We start from the raw sequence: 7,020 nt of genomic DNA, 5'->3' as shown, positions 1-7,020 counted from the left end.
TCTGAAAGTTTTGTCTCAGAGGAGTACCCGGTTGAATGAGGTGTCAGTCTGTCCCTACTGGGGGGGTGCCTCCCAGTTAGGCTGCTCAGGGGTGAGGGACCCACTTTAGGAGGCAGTCTGTCGGTTCTCAGATCTCCAGCTGCGTGCTGGGAGAACCACTACTCTCTTCAAAGCTGTCAGTCAGACAGGGACCTTTAAGTCTGTGGAGGTTCTTGCTGAGTTTTTGTTTGTCTGTGCCCTGCCCCCAGAGGTGGAGCCTACAGAGGCAGGCAGGCCTCCTTGAGCTGTGGTGGGCTCCACCCAGTTCGAGCTTCCTGGCTGCTTTGTTTACCTAAGCAAGCCTGGGCAATGGCGGGCGCCCCTCCCCCAGCCTCGCTGCCGCCTTGCAGCTTGATCTCAGACTGCTGTGCTAGCAATCAGCGAGACTCCGTGGGCACAGGACCCTCCGAGCCAGGCGCGGGACACAATCTCCTAGTGTGCCGTTTTCCAGGCCCGTTGGAAAAGCGCAGTATTGGGGTGGGACTGACCCGATATTCCAGGTGCCGTCTGTTTCCCCTTTCTTTGACTAGGAAAGGGAACTCCCTGACCCCTTGCGCTTCCCGAGTGAGGCAATGCCTCGCCCTGCTTCAGCTCGCGCACAGTGCGCTTCACCGACTGTCCTGCACCCACTGTTAGGCACTCCCTAGTGAGATGAAACCGGTACCTCAAGCAGAAATGCAGAAATCATCCGTCTTCTGTGTCGCTGGGGCTGGGAGCTGGAGACCGGAGCTGTTCCTATTCGGCCATCTTGGAAGAATCGCCTCTAAGTCTTTATAAGGACATATGTTGTCATTTCTCTCGGCCTGCCTGCTCATTACACATTGGTGTTCCAGGGATTCTGAAACGTACTCCTCTTCTCTTACACAAAATACTATCTTTGTGTCATCTCTCCCAGTCCATGGCTACTGGGGACCACCTGTATACCTCACTCCTGATCATAGAAACAGAAGTCCAGTCTCTCCATGTTTTCAAAGGCCTCCAAGATTTTCAACTAACTTTCTTTCTTTCTTCTTTCTTTCTTTCTTTCTTTCTTTCTTTCTTTCTTTCTTTCTTTCTCTTTTCTTTTCTTTTCTTTTCTTTTCTTTTTTTCAGGTCTCACTCTGTGGGCCGTGGTGGAGGGCAGTGGCATGACCATGGCTCACTGCAACCTCGACCTCCCCAGCTCAACTGACCCTCCACCTCAGCCTCCTGAGTAGCTGGGACTACAGGCGCATGCCACCATGCCTAGCTTCATATGTGCTTGCTTCCATCCTCTGCCCCAATGGTGCCACATACTCTGTTCTCAATAAGCACCCCTGGCCCATGGGTCTTTAGACAGCCTTGCTCACACGGATTTGCCATCTCCCTTCAGGCCTTTCTGCCTCAACTTGCTGATTCTGTATTTTATAACCCCAGAAAGTGTTCTAAGATCCACTCAGCCACCAGGGTAGACATCTGGAGTTATAACTGTATCACTTGTTATCCAAATCCATGTGGTCCCCAAGTTTCAGATATTGGTAGTGAGAAATGAGGTCTCAAAAAACATATTTGCTTCTTCTCTCTCCCTCAGCCTCCCTCCTTCAGTCATCAAGTCCCAGAGCAGAATGCTTCCCAAACTCTGATGTGCATGTGCATTCTGGGGGAACCTTGTTAACATGCAGATTCTGATGCAATAGGTCTGGAGCCAGTGATCCTGCACTTCTAACCCACTCCCAGATGATATCAATGGTGCTGGTCTGGGGATCACACTGTGAGCAGCAAGACTGTAGCAAGATGCTCCATTTCTACTAAATATCTTTTTTTAAAGGGGCATATGGGCTTGGCACAATGGCTCACACCTGCAATCCCAGCACTTTGGGAGGCCGAGGGGGGAGGATCGCTTGAGGAGGAGTTTGAGACCACCCACGGCAACATAGGTAGACCTCATCTCTACAAAAAAAAAAAAAAAAATTTTAACAAAAATTAGCCAGGTGGCTGGGCATGGTGGCTCACACCTGTAGTCCCAGAATTTTGGAAGGCCAAGGCAGGTGGATCACTTGAGGTCAGGAGCAAGACTAGCCTGGCCAACATGGTGAAACCCTGTCTCTACTAAAAATACAAAAATTAGCTGGATGCACACGCCTGTAGTGCCGGCTACTCGGGAGGTTGAGGCAGGAGAATCGCTTGAACCCGAGAGACAGAGGTTGCAGTGAGCCGAGATCGTGTCACTGCACTCCAGCCTGGGTGACAGAGCAAGACTCCATCTCAAAAAATATTAGCCAGTTGTGGTGATGTGCGCCTGTAGTCCCAGCTACTTGGGAAGATGAGGCAGGAGGATTGCTTGAGCCTGGGAGGTCAAGGCTGCAGTGAGCTGTGATCTCTTCACTGCATTCCAGCCAGGATGGCAAAGTGAGACTGTGTATCAAACAACAAAAAAACAGCCGGGCACAGTGGCTCATGCCTGTAATCCCAGCACTTTGGGAGGCCAAGGCAGGCGGATCGCGTGAGGTCGGGAGTTCAAGACCAGCCTGACCAACATGGAGAAACCTCGTCTCTACTAAAAATACAAAATTAGCTGGGCGTGGTGGCACATGCCTGTAATCCCAGCTACTAGGGAGGCTGAGGCAGGATAATCGCTTGAACTCAGGAGGTGGAGGTTGTGGTGAGCCGAGATCATGCCATTGCACTCCCAGCCTGGGCAACAAGAGCAAAATTCCATCTCAAAAAAAAAAAAAGAAGAAAAGAAAAGAAACAAAAAAAGGAGACATATGGAACACTAACTTTGCTGGCTACTGCAGCCAAACAATCTCCCTTCCCCCACCAAGGCCACACAGATTGGCACAGTTCTGTTTCTGTTGCTATAAGTGAAAGTTTTTGGTTGATAACTGTGAAGAGGCCCAGGAGGGAGAGAAAAGAATGGTGGGGCTGGGCAGGGGGTGGGGGTGGTGGAAGGAGTCAGAGAGGAGGCAAAGGAAAACAGGGAAACAAAATGGTATCTCTCTCCAAGCAGATCTCTTCAACTATCTGTGAAAACTGATGTGATGAAAAGGGGAATTTGAAGCAGCCATTCCAGAAGACGGGGCAAAAACTGAGGTGCAATCGGGGCCAAGAAAAACAGAAATAGCAGGACCTGGAGTTGCATAGGTTGAATAGTTGAATAGGCTGCTTTCCCCAGCTGGCAGGAAACCTGGCAGCCTTCTGGTGCCCAAGGACTGAAAACCTTAGAAGCACCTGGAGTTGGCAGCCTTGGCATGGTCAGCTTGGCACCTCTGGAGGTGCTCAGGCTTCCCTGGCAGCATTGTGAGCAGTGGATGGTGTTGAAGGGCAGCCGGAGGAGGAATGGAACACATGCTCCTTGCTAACCGCAGGGACAAGGCCATGTTCACAGGTACACAAAGGCAGGTACACAAAGGTAGGTACACAATCAATCAAAAGTTTAAAAAACAGCCACGATACAGAAGGCTCTTTTGTTTAAAAGAAAGTTTCAGAAATAGACCTAAGTATATATGAGGCCTTTATTATATGATAAAAGTGGCATCTCAGACTGATGAAAAGGTGGGCTACTCCATATATGATGCTAAGGCAACTGGTTAGCCATCTTAAAAAAACAAAAGTTGGATGTGTAACTGAAATCATAGACTAGAACAAATAGGTTAGGGATGCAAATGCAAAGGATCAACAATTCAAAGGCCAGTGGGGAAAGGATCTGAGCAATCAGCTCATAGAAAAGAAAATAGAAGATCTTAAGCATGAAAAAGGTACCCCCCGCCCCCTTACTGGTGTAAGAGATTCCACCACTTTTTTTTTCTTTTTCCTTTTTGAAACAGAGTCTGGCTCTGTCACCCAGGCTGGAATGCAATGGCAAGATCTCAGCTCACTGTAACCACTGCCTACTGGACTCAAGCCATCCTCCCACCTCAGCCTCACAAGTAGCTGGGATGACAGGCCTGCACCACCATGCCCAGCTAATTTTGGTATTTTTTTATAGAGATGGGGTTTTGCCAATGTTGCCCAGGCTGGTCTCGAACTTCTGTGCTCAAGTGATCTGCCTGTCTCAGCCTCCCAAAGTGCTGGGATTACAGATGTGAGCCATGGTGCCAGGCTGGAGGGCGATGGTAAGATCTCGGCTCACCGCAACCTCTGCCTCCCAGGTGTTAGAAACAAGTGTTCGGTGCCGCAGAGAAAAACCACCACTTAAACAAAGAATTTCTCAGCTGGGCGCGGTGGCTCACGCTTGTAATCCCAGCACTTTGGGAGGCCGAGGCGGGCAGCTCACGAGGTCAGGAGATCGAGACCACGGTGAAACCCCGTCTCTACTAAAAATACAAAAAAAAAATTAGCCGGGTGTGGTGGCGGGCGCCTGTAGTCCCAGCTGCTCGGAGAGGCTGAGGCGGGAGAATGGCGTGAACCCGGCAGGCGGAGCTTGCAGTGAGCGGAGATTGCGCCACTGCACTCCAGCCTGGGCAACAGAGCGAGACTCCGTCTCAAAAAAAAAAAACAACAACAAAAAAAACAAAGAATTTCTCAGCAAGGCACATTTACTTCTGCAGAAGGGTACGGCTTGTGTCTGACTGATCCCAAGAGCACACCAAGCAGGGTAGAGCAGGGGTTTTTATCCCTAACACAGTTTCTGTTTCTGTGTCCTTTCCCCATTTGCTAGAGTCAGACAGCACAGTCTAAGCTGACCTAACTGACTAGTGCTTGAAATTGAATAAGGCCAATTAGGCGGGAAGGGAGAGGCTGTCCGTTACCAACTAGGCGGGAAGGGTTGTTTACCGAGTAAGAGGTTTGCTAGTTACCCATTAAACAGAGAAACAAGTGCTCGCTGGGCACAGTGGCTCACACCTGTAATCCCAGCACTTTGGGAGGCCGAGGCGGGCAGATCACGAGGTCAGGAGATCGAGACCATCCTGGCTAACACGGTGAAACCCCGTCTCTACTAAAAATACAAAAAATTAGCCAGGTGCTGTGGTGGGCGCCTATAGTCCCAGCTACTTGGGAGGCTGAGCCAGGAGAATGGCGTGAACCTGGGAGGCGGACATTGCAGTGAGCCAAGATAGCACCACTGCCCTCCAGCCTGGGCAAAAGAGCAAGACTCTGTCTCAAAAAAAAAAAGAAAAAGAAAAAAAGAAACAAGTGCTCGTTCCTGATTAAGCAGGAAGGGCTGTGTACAGAGCAAGAAAGACCAAAGAAGCTTTGAAGAGGAACTTACTGTTTCTGGCAATTTTCCCCGTCTTGACTTTATAGTTCTTCCTCTTTAAATTCCTCTAACATATTTTGGCTTTGTTGCTCCTCTTGGTTGTCTAGAAGTAGGAGTTTATCTGAGTAGGGTGGGGGAGAATGGAGAGGGGTTTGGTAAGAGCTGTTTCTATTTTTTATTTTTTATTTATTTTTTTATTTTTTTATTTTTTATTTATTTTTATTTATTTTTTTTTTTGAGACGGAGTCTCGCTCTGTCGCCCAGGCTGGAGTGCAGTGGCGCAATCTCGGCTCACTGCAAGCTCCGCCTCCCGGGTTCACGCCATTCTCCTGCCTCAGCCTCTCCGAGTAGCTGGGACTACAGGCGCCCGCCACCACGCCCGGCTAATATTTTTTTGTATTTTTAGTAGAGACGGGGTTTCACCGTGGTCTCGATCTCCCGACCTCGTGATCTGCCCGCCTCGGCCTCCCAAAGTGCTGGGATTACAAGCGTGAGCCACCGCGCCCGGCCCGGTAAGAGCTGTTTCTATAAGCCTTTACACAAATCCACAAATGCAAGGTATGACACAACCTACAAGAATGAGTACACTGGTAATAATTGCAAGGGAGGTAAAGATTGAGGTCATGAGTCCCTTCCATTTCCAAACCATTTTTCCATGAGACCAGAGAAGGGGTGTTCAAGCGATTCTCCTGCCCCAGCCTCCTTAGTAGCTAGGATTATAGGCACGCACCACCACACCTGGCTAATTTTGTATTTTTAGTAGAGACAGGGTTTCTCCATGTTGGTGTCAGGTTGGTCTCGAACTCTCGACCTCAGGTGATCCACCTGCCTTGGCCTCCCAAAATGCTGGGATTACAGGCGTGAGTCATCGCGCCCAACTTGCTAAAAGATCTAATCCCAGCTACTCGGGAGGCTGAGTCAGGAGACTACCCTGAACCCGGGAGGTGGAGGTTGCAGTGAGCCAAGATTGTGCCATTGCACTCCAGCACTCCAGCCTTGGAAACAGAGCGAGTCTCCGTTTAAAAAAAATAATAATAAATTTAAAAAAAATTTTTTTTTGGTAGAAACTGGGTCTCGCTGTGTTGCCTAAGCTGCTTAACCTCCGTCTCAAGGTTTCCTTCTGTAGGTAACCTTTGCGAGTTTGTAATGAGGAGAGCACTTATCACACAGCCTAGGCCAAACAGTAAATGCTTCCTATTGTATTGTCGGCAGGCAACGCAGTTGCTCAGGGGCTTCGGTATCACAGCCAAGACCTCTTCGGGAGAAGCTAGTCGGATACTGGGACCCACATTCCAGACTACTGAGCCATGGCCGCCCCCTCGGCTCCGTTTCTGCTCCCTCCACCCCACGAGGTAGGCACTGGTGTTTCCACTTCCCAGCTGGGGAAACTGAGAGTCCAGAGGTTAAGTAGTTTGTCCGCAGTCCCCACCGAGAGGGCAGGGAGCGGGGCGGGGCTGTGACTCCAGGGCGGCAGCCCCTTCAGGGCGCGATCTCGCAGTCGCAGTCGGACTTCTCTCTGCGGCCCTGGGAAGGAGGTGGGGGCAGGGGGCTCATGGGCTCCGCTTTCGCCTCCGACCCAGCCAGACCGCGGAAGCTCCACTCTTCACAGTAATGGCTTTCCTCAAAAGAGCTCGGACCACTCTCCTCCAACTTCCTTCCGCAGACACCTCGTGACGCCCACGCCCATTTCGCTTGGTCACTGTCTTGACCCCGGGTGGGTCCATCAGCTCGTTGCAACCTAATTTTTGTATTTTTAGTAAAGACAGTGTTTCACCATGTTGGCCAGGCTGGCCTGGAACTCCTGTCCTCAGGTGATCCGCCCT

The 7,020-nt window shown here is 50.3% G+C and overlaps 1 long non-coding RNA gene across 2 annotated transcripts in view; it reads left to right on the top strand.

The window, feature by feature from the left end:
• Window positions 1-6,906, top strand: part of LOC116474912 (uncharacterized) — a 14,303-nt gene extending 7,397 nt beyond the window's left edge. Inside the window, exon 3 of one of the 2 annotated variants that reach the window (XR_004249774.2) lies at window positions 6,410-6,906. This is a non-coding gene — a long non-coding RNA (uncharacterized LOC116474912). Of the gene's footprint in view, window positions 1-5,603; window positions 5,700-6,409 lie in introns of those variants that run through there. The other variant, XR_009215370.1, reaches the window with a different exon arrangement.
• Window positions 6,907-7,020: the final 114 nt, after the last annotated feature.

The sequence above is a fragment of the Hylobates moloch genome, unplaced genomic scaffold, assembly GCF_009828535.3.
Source record: "Hylobates moloch isolate HMO894 unplaced genomic scaffold, HMol_V3 SCAFFOLD_10, whole genome shotgun sequence".
Lineage (NCBI taxonomy): Eukaryota > Metazoa > Chordata > Mammalia > Primates > Hylobatidae > Hylobates > Hylobates moloch.
Note: the sequence above shows the minus strand (reverse complement) of the source record. Positions and strands in the feature narration are given on the sequence as shown.